This window comes from Nerophis ophidion, linkage group LG09 (genome assembly GCF_033978795.1).
Source record: "Nerophis ophidion isolate RoL-2023_Sa linkage group LG09, RoL_Noph_v1.0, whole genome shotgun sequence".
In the NCBI taxonomy this organism is placed as follows: Eukaryota; Metazoa; Chordata; class Actinopteri; order Syngnathiformes; family Syngnathidae; genus Nerophis; species Nerophis ophidion.
In genome coordinates this window covers 26660744-26676816 of record NC_084619.1, presented here as the reverse complement: position 1 = coordinate 26676816, position 16073 = coordinate 26660744, and the positions used below count along the sequence as shown (strand labels likewise).

The 16073-nt window shown below is 41.9% G+C and overlaps 1 protein-coding gene across 9 annotated transcripts in view; it reads right to left on the bottom strand.

Annotated features, from left to right (window-relative positions):
* The window catches only part of klc1b (kinesin light chain 1b), a 49205-nt gene extending 37836 nt beyond the window's left edge, over positions 1–11369 (bottom strand). For 8 of the 9 annotated variants that reach the window (XM_061910681.1, XM_061910687.1, XM_061910685.1 and 5 more), the window contains exon 1: positions 148–277. The gene's annotated coding sequence lies outside the window, so the exon portion shown is untranslated. Of the gene's footprint in view, positions 1–147; positions 278–11273 lie in introns of those variants that run through there. The other variant, XM_061910682.1, reaches the window with a different exon arrangement.
* Positions 11370–16073: the final 4704 nt, after the last annotated feature.

Sequence of the window (16073 nt, the reverse complement as noted above, 5' to 3'; positions counted from 1 at the left end):
CCAATAGACATTACAATAGTGAAGGGAAAAAAATCAAGCCACAATCTCTTAAAATTCACTGGGTCTAAACTTCTATACAGATATCACAAAACTGTTTAATAAGGAAGCTATAATATTACAACAACTATATACAACTAGAACACTAACCTGTTTCAGTTGCAGACCAGAGCTTTAAAAGTTTGGCATGGAGAATAGCTGACGAAATAATGACTTGACTTCCAGCAACAGAACAATGCACACACTGGGACTGCGCTAATCCAAAGCGATGCTTCTAGAAACGAAAAATTAATATTTGGCTGTAATACTGGGTAATGCAAATCAAAAAGTACAGCGTGGGACGGAGTGTGTGATGCATGGGTGGGAAAGAGCAAATGCTGGTGCCTGAAAGACTGCTATGACCTTCCTGCTGCTTCATGGCAAACAACCGTCATCAGTTAAAGGCGCACATCCAAAAATGGCCCCACCCATGGAAGCAGAGGAGCAAGTTGAATGGGGGAGGGACTTATGGAGATGCTGCTCCTCTGCTCTCAGACACAGGAGAATGTGCATGATGAGACACAAATATCAAGGCAGTGAACCTTTTTTTTCTAATAGCCTTACTTCACCAACACATCAAAAACACTAATTAAATGTCACAGCAATTTCTTTGGACACAAAGCCTGTAATATTATCAATCAACCAGGTCATTGTATTTTCACGGCATTGAATAAATTGCAACAGGACTGTTCAGATTGTCTTAGAATAAGTTTTGACGAGGACAGCTCTAGTCTGAGGGCTTAGTACCGGATCCAAACCATTGACTCTCTAGAAGTATGGACATGTTCTGTAGCTATAACATCTGTCATCACAACAGAGCAAGAGTATACGTATCAGCACAAGTACCCTAGAGGCAGGAGAAGTATTGTACTGGCAACATATCACGATACGTTTTGTAAATGTATATATTTTTGCATACATACATACGTAAACATATATATATATAAATATATATATATATACATACATACATATATATTTACACACATATATATATACACACACACTATATATATATATATATATATATATATATATACATACATATATACATATATATAGGGATGATGTTTGATAAGAAATTATCGAGTTAGAGCATATTATCGAATCCTCTTATCGAACCGATTCCTTATCGATTCTCTTATCGAGTCCAGATAGGTTGTTGTACATGGAAAAAAAAACAATATTTGGTTTAACAAAAGCTCACTTTTATTATATAAGAAAAAAATTAAATCTAATAACTATTGACTGTTACCCCCCTAAAAAAATAAAATGAATAAATATTGACTGTTGTTACCCAAAGTATATTAAGAGGGATTTTTCAGAAAAACAAATATATACAGTAACACAAAAACAACCTGTCTCTATGATCACTATAGGTGTATAAATAATATAGTGTTAAATAAAATCAGTCCCTTGGGCACAAAACTGAAAATAATACAGCTCTCCAAAAAGTGCACTTCTGCTACTATTTGACCTGTTTGTTATGATGCTTTGACATTTTTGCACTTATTTCTTTATTGAAAGAAAATTCTATGAAGACAAAAGTTGTTTGCAAATGTGGTTACAATGCTAAAATATGAAAAGTTAAAGCTAAAAAAAGAAATACACTTTATTGAGTTAACATTATTTCTTTATTAGCTAAGGAATATAACGACTACACTACCCAGCACGCAACGGGAGTGACAAGCATGCGCGGTAGCCCCGAAGCGTTGTTGCATGTCGTCACACGGCAGTACACGTCAAGAACTCAGCCAACAGGCCTCGTCTGCATTATTTATAATTAGACCGACAACACATACAGTGTGATTTTGCTTTGTTTACAAGAAAAGAAAAACAAAAGTTAAAAAAGGGGGATATGTTGTATGTATGTGCTGCGGTTGCTTAAAGTACGTTGCGACAGCTGCCGTAAAGGAGGTGCGTTGCTAGCCTGGTTGCTATATTTCCGGTTGGTCGTAAAAGTGTTGGTCATGTGTTTGTACCCTGCTCAAATCTCTCAGTAAAGTTATTCATTGGATTATGTCTTTTGTTTTGAACTTTATTACACCTTGTAGCGCTTTTTCCCGTCCGTTGTTTTCCTGCTTTCACTATCTGCGCCTAATGACTGAGCTACGTGACGTCGTTTCTTGTGATGTCTCACGGAGCATTTCTGGTCGGGACAGATTCAAATAAAGAACCAACTCCTTTTCTTTACTATAGTGGTCTCGATAACGGGTACCGTTTATCAAAAAGGGGTTCGAGTCCAAGGACTCATTTCTTTTCTTATCGAACAACCGGGAAAACCGGTTTCGAGTATCACCCCTACATATACAGTATATCCATCCACCCATCCATCTTCTTAAGCTTATCCGAGGTCAGGTCGCGGGGGCAGCAGCCTAAGCAGGGAAGGCCAGACTTCCCTCTCCCCAGCCACTTCGTCTAGCTCTTCCCGGGGAATCCCGAGGCGTTCCCAGGCCAGCCGGGAGACATAGTCTTCCCAACGTGTCCTGGGTCTTCCCCGTGGCCTCCTACCAGTTGGACGTGCCCTAAACACCTCCCTAGGGAGGCGTTCGGGTGGCATCCTGACCAGATGCCCGAACCACCTCATCTGGCTCCTCTCGATGTGGAGGAGCAGCGGCTTTACTTTGAACTCCTCTCAGATGGCAGAGCTTCTCACCCTAACTCTAAGGGAGAGATACATACTGTTTGTATATACATATGTATATATATTATATATATATATATATATATATATATATATATATATATATATATATATATATATATATATATATATATATATATATATATATAATAGTTCAAGTACCCTATAATCAGAGCAAAGCATTTTTGGTTGAAAAAACAGACAAAGGAGTAAAATACAGCACTATGGCATCAGTTTCTGATTCATTAAATTGTATAACAGTGCAAAATATTGCTCATTTGTAGTTGTCTTCCTTGAACTATTTGGAAAGAAAGATATAAAAATAACTAAAACTTGTTGAAAAAGAAACAAGTGATTCAATTATAAAGATTTCTACACATAGAATTAATCATCAACTTAAAGTGCCCTTTTTGGGGATTCTAATAGAGATCCATCTGGATTCATGAACTTCATTCTAAACATTTCTTCACCAAAAAAGTTATCTTTAACATCAATATTTATGGAACATGTCTACAAAAAACGGCGGGCGGTTTTGATGAACGTGGACCCAGACTTGAACAAGTTGAAAAACTTATTGGGGTGTTAGCATTTAGTGGTCAATTGTATGTACTGTACTGTGCAATGTACTAATAAAAAAGTCTCAATCACTCAAAAAAAGCACTTTATATGTAGAAAGGTTTTGTTAAGAACCCATATATATATATATATATATATATATATATATACATATATATATATATATATATATATATGCATACATACATACATACAAACCCTGTTTCCATATGAGTTGGGAAATTGTGTTGGATGTAAATATAAATATGATTTGCAAATCCTTTTCAACCCATATTCAATTGAATGCACCACAAAGACAAGATATTTGACGTTCAAACTCATAAAAATATATTTTTTTTGCAAATAATAATTAACTTAGAATTTCATGGCTGCAACATATGCCAAAGTAGATGGGAAAAAGCATGTTCACCACTGTTTTACATCACCTTTTGTTGTTGAATTGTTGAAGCTTTGAAAGTGGAACTCTTTTCCATTCTTGTTTTATTTAGACCTTCAGTCGTTCAACAGTCCGGGGTCTCCGCTGTCGTATTTTACACTTCATAATGCGCAACACATTTTCGATGGGAGACAGGTCTGGACTACAGGCGGGCCAAGAAAGTACCCGCACTCTTTTAGTACGAAGCCATGCTGTAACACGTGGCTTGGCATTGTCTTGCTGAAATAAGCAGGGGCGTCCATGATAACGTTGCTTGGATAACATATGTTGATCCAAAACACCTATGGATCTTTCAGCATTAATGGTAACTTCACAGATTTGTAAGTTACCCATGCCTTGGGCACTAATACACCCCTATACCATCACATATACTGGCTTTTGAACTTTGCACCTATAACCCGAATGGTAATTTTCCTCTTTGTTCTGGAGGACACCAGGTCCTGTTTCCAAATATAATTTGAAATGCGGACCCGTTAGACCACAGAACACTTTTCCACTTTGCATCAGTCCATCTTAGATGAGCTCGGGTCCAGCGAAGCCAGCAGCGTTTCAGGATATTGTTGATAAATGGGTTTGGCTTTGCATAGTAGAGTTTTAACTTGCACTTACAGATGTAGCGACCAACTGTAGTTACTGACAGTGGTTTTATGAAGTGTTCCTGAGCACATGTGGTGATATCCTTTACACACTGATGTCGGTTTTTGATGCAGTACCGCCTGAGGGATCAAAGGTCCGTAATATCATTGCTTATGTGCAGTGATTTCTCCAGATTCTCTGAACCTTTTGATGATTTTACGGACCATAGATGGTAAAATCCCTAAATTCCTTGCAGTAGCTCGTTAAGAAATGTTATTCTAAAACTGTTCGACAATTTGCTTACAAAGTGGTGACCCTCGCCCCGTCCTTGTTTGTGAATTAATTAGCATTTCATGGAAGCTGCTTTTATACCCAATCATGGCACCCAACTGTTCAAGATTAGCCGACACACCTGTGGGATGTTCCATATAAGTGTTTGATGAGCATTCCTCAACTTTATCAGTATTTATTGCCACATTTCCCAACTTCTGTGTCATGTGTTGCCGGCATCAAATTCTAAAAGTGATGATTATTTGCAAAAAAAAAAAAAGTTTCAGTTTGAACATCAAATATGTTGTCTTTGTAGCACAGGGGTCGGGAACCTTTTTGGCTGAGAGAGCCATGAAAGCCAAATATTTCAAAATGTATTTCAGTGAGAGCCATATGATATTTTTTAACACTGAGTCCAACTAAATGTGTGCATTTTTAAGTAAAACCAACATTTTTAGAGTATAATAAGTGTCTTATTCTTTTTAATAACATTGTTATTCTAAAAGTTAGTATAATATAATAAATATAATATATATAGTAAATATAATACTTCTTACCATTAATGTGACATCTTGAACAGGTGCGGTAGAAAACAGATGGATGGATTATAATGCATGAGAATGTTTTATAATTTGAACGTTATTTTTAAGACTGTGATTACCAGCGGAAATATTACTTATCGTGTTCAGCAATGTCAGCTTAGATTTATCTGAGAGCCAGATGCAGTCATCAAAAGAGCCGCATCTGGCTTTAGAGCCATAGGTTCCCTACCCCTGTTGAAGCATATTCAACTGAATATGGGTTGAAAATGATTTGCAAATCATTGTATTCCGTTTATATTTACATCTAACACAATTTCCCAACACTTATGGAAACGGGGTTTGTACATATAAATATGCATACATACATACCTACACATATACATACATATATATGCATACATACTGTACATACCTACATATACACATACATACATAGATGTACACACATAGTATACACATATAAACATACATACACATTTAAACACATAATATATATAATTACATACACATATACACACACAAATATATTTATATACACATATGTACATACATATACATATAAACACATGTCAAGCAATTAATGACAAAAAAATAGAGTGACCGTCCCAGAAAACAAACGGTAAGACGTTATAAACAAGTCGAGGCAACGTTTCCCACACATCGTTTTACAGATCCGCTGCTGCATGTTTCCTCTCCTCCTTAACGCTCTGAGTCACAGCCGGTGAGTATAGGAGCAACCAGTGACACGACACTGGTACATCCATCCATGTACCTACCGCTGGTCCTTCTAAATGAAAGCCAGTCAAATATTTTTCTCCTCCACTGTATACATTTTGGGTAGGACAAATGTGTCTGTCTCCAATATTGTCCACACCGGTTGCCATCTAATAACAGCAGTGCGGCATTAAATGCACACCGAAACTGCACAGAAGTGAAGCAGGTGAAATGAAGTGAAACAAAGTAATCGGCTGCAGATAATGGTAAAAATACTAATAATGGTAGTGTTTCAGTTTGGCATGGTGATGGAGTTTTGTGCTCATACACAATGATCTGACGTGAATGCCCTTGCTTTACAGAGCTGTTTTTTCCGCAGCGGTTGTGAAAGTGCTTGATTTAATATGCAGCGAAGTCTTCTTTTTAAATGTTAATACAACCGACAATCAACCTCATTTAATTCAAAATCGTAATCGTGACTAAAATTTGATTAATTATGCAGCCCTTAAAAATATACCTGGCCAACAAAGCTGACCCTGATGAACTGATAAAGGCTGTTGGATGACAGGCTTAACATCTTCAAAGACAATGTGAACATTCCAGTTGCGATTGTTTCAAAAGTTCATCCCACCTTTTGGGATGAATTGGGAAAAACACTTTGGGCTAGAGGGATATACACCCTATTGTTAATCAGTCAATGACAGGACACAAAACAAACATTCACACTTCTGGAAAATGTAGTCTTTCCAATTAACTTAACATCCGTGTTTTGGGGACGTGGTTGAAATCTAAAGAACCACAATTAGGAAAGAAACATGTAAACAGAGAGAGAACATGTAAACTCCACACCCATATCTTCCAACAGAGATTCTAACTCCCATCTCCAGACTGAGGTGGATATGCTCAATCATCCATTTTCTACCGCTTATTCCCTTTCGGGGTCGCGGGGGGCGCTGGCGCCTATCTCAGCTACAATCGGGCGGAAGGCAGGGTACACCCTGGACAACTCGCCACCTCATCGCAGGGCCAACACAGATAGACAGACAACATTCACACTCACATTCACACACTAGGGCCAATTTAGTGTTGCCAATCAACCTATCCCCAGGTGCATGTCTTTGGAAGTGGGAGGAAGCCGGAGTACCCGGAGGGAACCCACGCATTCACGGGGAGAACATGCAAACTCCACACAGAAAGATCCCGAGCCTGGATTTGAACCCAGGACTGCAGGAACTTCGTATTGTGAGGCAGACGCACTAACCCCTCTGCCACCGTGAAGCCATGCTCAATCACAAGAAAGCATATTGAAGTTACTTCAGGAATGTGCTTTTACAAACGAGTAAGACAACTCCTGTTAGCCAGTCATCAAAGTTCACAAAATGATGCAAACACCTCTAACCCAGAGTGTAATGCAACACGGTCACACTTACAGTATAGTATATGCAATCACAATAAAGTGTAAAAGCAAGCCACTGACCTGAAATTTAAGAAAAAACGACTTAGTTACTTGCATCATAGTATGAAAAAGTTAATGCAAACCCTTGAAAATATACATGGATCAGTTTGAGACACTGTAAAAGGGTAAGATGTAAAATGTGGTGTTCGTGTCATCTGTTAAGATGACAGCACAATGAGGCCAAAGGCTATTCCAATAAACCCTTTTCGTGTGACGTTATACAACTTCTGATTTTGAAGACGGTTGCCATATAGAGAGCGGGCTTCAGGTTTTTTGATAAAGTGTCCCGCAATGCTTTGTCGGCAGGCATATTCGTAGGGTTTGAATACCGAGAATAGCGCTAATCCTAACAAAGTTCTTTAACTTTGATCGCATCCTATCAATGTTGTTGTCCAATAAAGAAAAATGTATCGTTTACTTGTTTTATTGTCAAATATATCTTGGTGATGCACCACTGCTTAGTTTCTTTCACTTCCTGTCAATGTGTCACAACTACTATACTAGAGCATGCATGATGTTTGTGCAGGTTTTAGCCTACCATGCCTGATAGATACTATTATGTGGACCGGAATTTCTTTTAAGCAAGCTAACAGTGCATGTATAAGCCTTTTTACCACATTCCACACTGGGAACGCGCACCCTGGTCGTTCGTGTGAGAGGTGAGCTTGCGGACCACTGGGCTAAAAGCCCTAACTAGCAGCCAGCACTACTCTTGAAGTTGTCAGGGAGTGAGGTTTACCAACATAGATCTGGCACAACTACAGTTGCTGGCCCCCGTTACACAGGCGGCCATTAATGTAATTAATTATTAATGCAAGGAAGATTGAGAAGAGAAGACCAGGGTTTGTCCTTAATGAAATTGAATGTGTCACATTGCAACAGGATTTTTGTTACCACCACACCTTAAAAATCAAGGCATTTTTTTACTTGAAAACAATTTAAAGTAAAATATTGCAGCCCCCAGGATAAATTACACAAAGTCTGACGCTATTTTTAACTTTTATTACCAATTTTATGATAAACAACGGCACAATTCCGACAGGTTTTATCTCCCATGAAAACACTTTTGTCTCCTTGAGTCTTCGCTTAACTACTGGACCAACAACAATGCTTCCTCATTCTCTACCAATCACCTTTCAGGGCCGGAAGATTTTTGATTGATTGAAACTTTTATTAGTAAATTGCACAGTACAGTAAATATTCTGTACAATTGACCACTAAATGGGAACACCCGAATAAGTTTTTCAACTTGTTTAAGTCGGGGTCCACGTTAATCAATTCATGGTTTGTATTAACATGGGAAAAAATGATATCAAATCGAAACCACTTGTACATAAAACATTAAATGGTCGTTACAGTATGAATTTATATATATATATATATATATACACACATATATACGTATATATATATATATATATATATATATATATATATATGATCTTATTTGTTTCATCCTGCCGTTTCTCCATATTTAATAGCCTAAGACAATATATATCACAGTAACTTTGGTATGATACGTTTTTTCTTTTAGCTAACAATATCAGCAAATCCACAGGGGCAATTATTTGGCAAGCCGTCCCATACACACTGTATACAATAGGGTGGGCATATATTTTGCTCTTTAGGCGCTAAATATATGCCCCGACACGCTTGGGCACTTATTTCTTAGCGAGCACTTATTTCGCTTGACACCGATCAACGCCTGATAATTTGTCCTTCGGCCTGGCGGGGGTGGGGGTGGGGGTGGGAGGGTGAGTTGTTTTTTTTGTCATGAAAAAGGGAGGTTTTTTTCTTGAAAAAGGGAGGGTTTTTTGGGTTGGTGCACTAATTGTAAGTGTATCTTGTGTTTGCTATGTTGATTTAATTAAAAAAAAAAAATAAATTAAAAAAATTACAAAAAGAAAAAATTAATTAAAAATTCTTCTGCAGCCCGGTACCAATCGAGCCCAGTGGTTGGGGACTACTGAGCTATCCTACATCGCGGGATGCCATCATTGGCCAGTTTCCTGCCAGCAGGAACATATGCATGACCAACAGACACAAAGCAGAGGCAGTCATCAAGGAGGGTGTGGCGGGATCGTTGCCAATACCAGTTATCGATCACTGCAATCCGGCCAAACAGGCCGTTTTCTCATTGACAGTGAACACTTTGTACCTGAATAGTTGCACACAAGTACTGAACGAGGCAGCCCATATGATGTTCTGTGAATACATTGAGAAAAGTATGGCGTGGCGCAGTGGAAGAGTGGCCGTGCGCAACCCGAGGGTCCATGGTTCAATCCCCACCTAGTACCAACCTCGTCACGTCTGTTGTGTCCTGAGCAAGACACTTCACCCTTGCTCCTGATGGGTGCTGGTTAGCGCCTTGCATGGCAGCTCCCTCCATCAGTGTGTGAATGTGTGTGTGAATGGGTAAATGTGGAAGTAGTGTCAAAGCGCTTTGAGTACCTTGAAGGTAGAAAAGCGCTATACAACTCATTTATCATATATTATGGTTGCAATGTCGTTAAATGTGTTTCCCGGCCGGTTGTGTGTCATATATCCAGTCATATATACAGCTAGGATTTCCAACAACACATTAAATCAAGGGTCTCGAACACGCAGCCAACTGCGGCCCGCGAGGCGTTATTTTGCGGCCCGCACCCAGATGTGAAAATTTACTGTTGGCGCGGCCTGCAAGTTCTATATGAATGGCGCTTTACAGCGTTATATTGGTATACCCTAGATATTTCTGGGAGACTCACATTTTTAGTGCCCCTCCAGAGGTAATCTTTCTCCCGAGTTTCACCCGAATTAAATATTGAGGGAGCACCGAGGAGGCGCTGCCTTTGCCGTCCTCCACAACCTGTACAGTGTGCCAGCCCAGCCACAAGTACCATTAGGCTTCTGAAGCCGCAGTAAGCGAACAAATACCCAGAATCCCATGCAGCCCTAACTCTTCCAGGCAACAAGTTACACCCCCGCTCACCCCAACCCCGCCCCCTATCGTAGCCCGGAAGAGTTAGGGCTGTATTGGATTCTGGGTATTTGTTCTGTATGTTTGTTACAGTGCAGATGTTCTCCCAAAATGTGTTTGTCATTCTTGTTTGGTGTGGGTTCACAGTGTGGCGCATATTTGTAACAGTGATAAAGTTGTTTATACGGCCACCCTCAGTGTGACCTGTATGGCTGTTGATCAAGTATGTCTTGCAGTCCCTTCCGTGGAACTGAAGAAGCTTCATACAATATTTGACTGAGTTGGCACACTGATGTGTAGTGGAAAAGCAAACCGGACGGCAGGTTATTGAAGACGTTTAAGACGGCATCATCACGTCACGCCCTTAAAATTATTGACCGGGTAAAAAACGGGCGAATGTTTGCCTCGTGGGAGGGCACTGATATTTGGGTGTTTCCTGGAAAGATGATGAGAGTTGGCAAGTATGTTGCTAGGGGGGGGGAAAGCCATTCAAAGAAGCTGAATTCATTAAAAAGTGCATGTTAACATTTTTTAAGAAATCTTTTCTTGCGGCCCAGCCTCAGCCAGTTTCTGCATCCAGTGGCCCCCAGGTAAATTGAGTTTGAGACCCCTGCATTAAATTATCAATTAACGTGATCTTTATTACCTGAAGTTGTTTGCCAGCTATTGCATTCATCAGTATGCACCATTATACCCGGGGGGGAAATAACACAATTGCGGTTCTTAACTACGTAGATCTACGCTTTCGTTAGCTCAACTATGACGTGATGTTATTTATGAAAGCCAACGTTAGTGAATACGTTGTAGGACATACAGAAATGTTTTGGCCAAAGTGTTTATTGTACACAGCTTTGAGATTTGATTCGCTCTGCCGTCAGTGACTGCTCAGCTCGGCTAGCATGATAGCCTCACCACTCCCTGTTTGCTTCGTAGCCGGTTCGACGCGTTTCAGTAATAAAGGCAGTATTTGAGGCATGCGGATACGAAAACATATTTAACATAAATACACAGTCACACAAATGGCTAAAATAACAACAATAATACAAGTAGTTGGAAACCCTTACCGACAACTAGAACCTTCGGCTAGCCCAGCCCCTTTAAATCCAAAATGTCACCCCAACCTGCAAAGTTCTCCCATCAGCCCTTGCGCTCGAGCAAATTTTTCATGACGTAATGTTTTGTTTATGCCTGTTCGAATATTATATAACTGTAGGTTGGATGGAAAGTACAAATAACTCAAGGATATGTTTACAAATGTAATACATATTTGATTAATCAAATCTAAAATACATAAATAAATAAAAACTTAAACTTCAAGAGTACCGTCGGAAAAATATGCATTGATACTGCCATCTAGTGGTTATAGACTTTCAACTTCTGAATTCACTTGTGTATCGTGTTAAGATTTGTTTAGATACATTTTAAATATGCGCAGGTCAAAGGACATATACATAAATTGCATACTATGTACAATTTGCATACCATAGATATTCAGCCTGTATGCACCGCAGTATAATAATGAAACATGGCGTTGAAGTTATAAGTTTTTTGAAAACGATTACCACAAAGGTGTGTGTGTGTGTGTGTGTGTGTGTGTGTGTGTGTGTGTGTGTGTGTGTGTGTGTGTGTGTGTGTGTATATATATATATATCCATCCATTTTCTACCGCTTATTCCCTTTCGGGGTCGCGGGGGGCGCTGGCGCCTATATATATACATATATATACATTATGTATATATATATATACATTATGTATATATATGTATATATATATATATATACCTTATATATATATATATATATATATATATATATATATATATATATATATATATATATATATATATATATATATATATATAAGAACGATGCTGCCGATACAATAAATATACCTACAAGGCCAAAGGTAAAATGTGTCTCATGAGAGTTTGACTACATCTCCACCGCAACGTACTATGCTCATCATATATATATATATATATATATATATATATATATATATATATATATATATATATATATATATGTATATATATATAAATACATACATACATATATATATATATAGAAAATATATATATATATACATATATATATATGTATATATATATATACATATATATACATACATATATATATAAAATATATTATATATATGTATATATATATATATATATATATATATATATATATATATATATACTGTATATATATATATATCCATCCATCCATCCATCCATCATCTTCCGCTTATCCGAGGTCGGGTCGCGGGGGCAACAGCCTAAGCAGGGAAACCCAGACTTCCCTCTCCCCAGCCACTTCGTCTAGCTCTTCCCGGGGGATCCCGAGGCGTTCCCAGGCCAGCCGGTAGACATAGTATTCCCAACGTGTCCTGGGTCTTCCCCGTGGCCTCCTACCAGTTGGACATGCCCTAAACACCTCCCTAGGGAGGCGTTCGGGTGGCATCCGGACCAGATGCCCGAACCACAATCATCTGGCTCCTCTCGATGTGAAGGAGCAGCGGCTTTACTTTGAGTTCCTCCCGGATGGCAGAGCTTCTCACCCTATCTCTAAGGGAGAGCCCCGCCACACGGCGGGGGAAACTCATTTCGGCCGCTTGTACCCGTGATCTTATCCTTTCGGTCATGACCCAAAGCTCATGACCATAGGTGAGGATGGGAACGTAGATCGACCGGTAAATTGAGAGCTTTGCCTTCCGGCTCAGCTCCTTCTTCACCACAACGGATCGGTACAACGTCCGCATTACTGAAGACGCCGCACCGATCCGCCTGTCGATCTCACGATCCACTCTTCCCTCACTCGTGAACAAGACTCCTAGGTACTTGAACTCCTCCACTTGGGGCAGGGTGTCCTCCCCAACCCGGAGATGGCATTCCACCCTTTTCCAGGCGAGACCCATGGACTCGGACTTGGAGGTGCTGATTCTCATTCCGGTCGCTTCACACTCGGCTGCAAACCGATCCAGCGAGAGCTGAAGATCCCGGTCAGATGAAGCCATTAGGACCACATCATCTGCAAAAAGCAGAGACCTAATCCTGCCGTTACCAAACCGGAACCCCTCAACGCCTTGACTGCGCATAGAAATTATGTCCATAAAAGTTATCAACAGAATCAGTGACAAAGGACAGCCTTGGCGGAGTCCAACCCTCACTGGAAATGTGTTCGACTTACTGCCGGCAATGCGGACCAAGCTCTGGCACTGATCGTACAGAGAGCGGACCGCCACAATAAGACAGTCCGATACCCCATACTCTCTGCGCACTCCCCACAGGACTTCCCGAGGGACACGGTCGAATGCCTTCTCCAAGTCCACAAAGCACATCTAGACTGGTTGGGCAAACTCCCATGCACCCTCAAGAACCCTGCCGAGAGTATAGAGCTGGTCCACAGTTCCACGACCAGGACGAAAACCACACTGTTCCTCCTGAATCCGAGGTTCGACTATCTGGCGTAGCCTCTCTAGTACACCTGAATAAACCTTACCGGGAAGGCTGAGGAGTGTGATCCCACGATAGTTGGAACACACCCTCCGGTCCCCCTTCTTAAAGAGAGGAACCACCAACCCGGTCTGCCAATCCAGAGGTACCGCCCCCGATGTCCACGCGATGCTGCAAAGTCTTGTCAACCAAGACAGCCCCACAGCATCCAGAGCCTTAACGAACTCCGGGCGGATATCGTCCACCCCTGGGGCCTTGCCACCAAGGAGCTTTTTAACTACCTCAGCGACCTCAGCCCCAGAAATAGGAGAGTCCACCACAGATTCCCCAGGCACTGCTTCTTCATAGGAAGACGTGTTGGTGGGATTGAGGAGGTTTTCGAAGTATTCCTTCCACCTATCCACAACATCCGCAGTTGAGGTCAGCAGAACACCATCAGCACCATACACGGTGTTGATAGTGCACTGCTTCCCCTTCCTAAGGCGGCGGACGGTGGTCCAGAATCGCTTCGAAGCCGTCCGGAGGTTGTTTTCCATGGCTTCCCCGAACTCCTCCCATGTCCGAGTTTTGGCCTCCGCGACCGCTGAAGCTGCACACCGCTTGGCCTGTCGGTACCTGTCCACTGCCTCCGGAGTCCTATGAGCCAAAAGGACCCGATAGGACTCCTTCTTCAGCTTGACGGCATCCCTCACCGCTGGTGTCCACCTAGGGGTTTTAGGATTGCCGCCCCGACAGGCACCAACTACCTTGCGGCCACAGCTCCGATCTGCCGCCTCGACAATAGAGGTACGGAACATGGTCCACTCGGACTCAATGTCCAGCACCTCCCTCGTGACATGTTCAAAGTTCTTCCGGAGGTGGGAATTGAAACTTTGTCTGACAGGAGACTCTGCTAGACGTTCCCAGCAGTCCCTCACAATGCGTTTGGGCCTGCCAGGTCTGTCCGGCATCCTCCCCCACCATCGCAGCCAACTCACCACCAGGTGATGATCGGTAGAAAGCTCCGCCCCTCTCTTCACCCGAGTGTCCAAAACATAAGGCCGCAAATCCGATGACACAACTACAAAGTCGATCATGGAACTGCGGCCTAGGGTGTCCTGGTGCCAAGTGCACATATGGACACCCTTATGTTTGAACATGGTGTTTGTTATGGACAAAAGTCCAATAACAAAACACCACTCGGGTTCAGATCCGGGCGGCCATTCTTCCCAATCACGCCTCTCCAGGTTTCACTGTCGTTGCCAACGTGAGCGTTGAAGTCTCCCAGTAGGACAAGGGAATCACCCGGGGGAGCACTTTCCAGTACTCCCTCGAGTGTTCCCAAAAAGGGTGGGTACTCTGAACTGCTGTTTGGTGCGTAAGCAGAAACAACAGTCATGACCCGTCCCCCCACACGAAGGCGGAGGGAGGCTACCCTTTCGTCCACCGGGTTGAACTCCAACGTACAGGCTTTGAGCCGGGGAGAAACAAGATTTGCCACCCCAGCCCGTCGCCTCTCACTGCCGGCAACGCCAGAGTGGAAGAGGGTCCAATCCCTCTGGAGAGAAGTGGTTCCAGAGCCCTTGCTGTGCGTCGAAGTGAGTCCGACTATATCCAGCCGGAATTTCTCGACTTCGCGCACTAGCTCAGGCTCTTTCCCCCCAGTGTAGTGACGTTCCACGTCCCAAGAGCTAGCTTCTGTAGCCGAGGATCGGACCTCCAAGTGCCCTGCCTTCGGCTGCCGCCCAGCTCACATTGCACCCGACCTCTATGGCCCCTGCTATGGGTGGTGAGCCCATTGGAGGGGTGACCCACATTGCCTCTTCGGGCTGTGCCCGGCCGGGCCCCATGGGAACAGGCCCAGCCACCAGGCGCTCGCCATCGTGCCCCACCTCCAGACCTGGCTCCAGAGGGGGGCCCCGGTGACCCGCGTCCGGGCGAGGGAAATCTGGGTCTATGCTTTTTCTTCTTCATAAAGGTCTTCGAGCTGCTCTTTGTCTGATCCCTCACCTAGAACCTGTTTGCCTTGGGAGACCCTACCAGGGGGCTTTATGCCCCCGGACAACATAGCTCCTAGGATCATTGGGACACGCAAACTCCTCTACCACGATAAGGTTGCAGCTCAGAGAGGAGTATATATATATATATATATATATATATATATATATATATATATATATATATATATATATATATATATATATATATATATGTCTTGATTGGATTATCCAGAGAATAGTGCTCGATACCGTGGTAGAGCGCAATATGTAGGTGTGGGAAAAAATCACAAGACTACTTCATCTCTACAGAACTGTTTCATGAGGGGTTCCCTCAATCATCAGGAGATTTTAATGGAAGCATTCACATACAATGGTTTATATAGGGCACAGAGTGGGTGGGTACAAGCAGGCGTAGGGTGTGGTGATT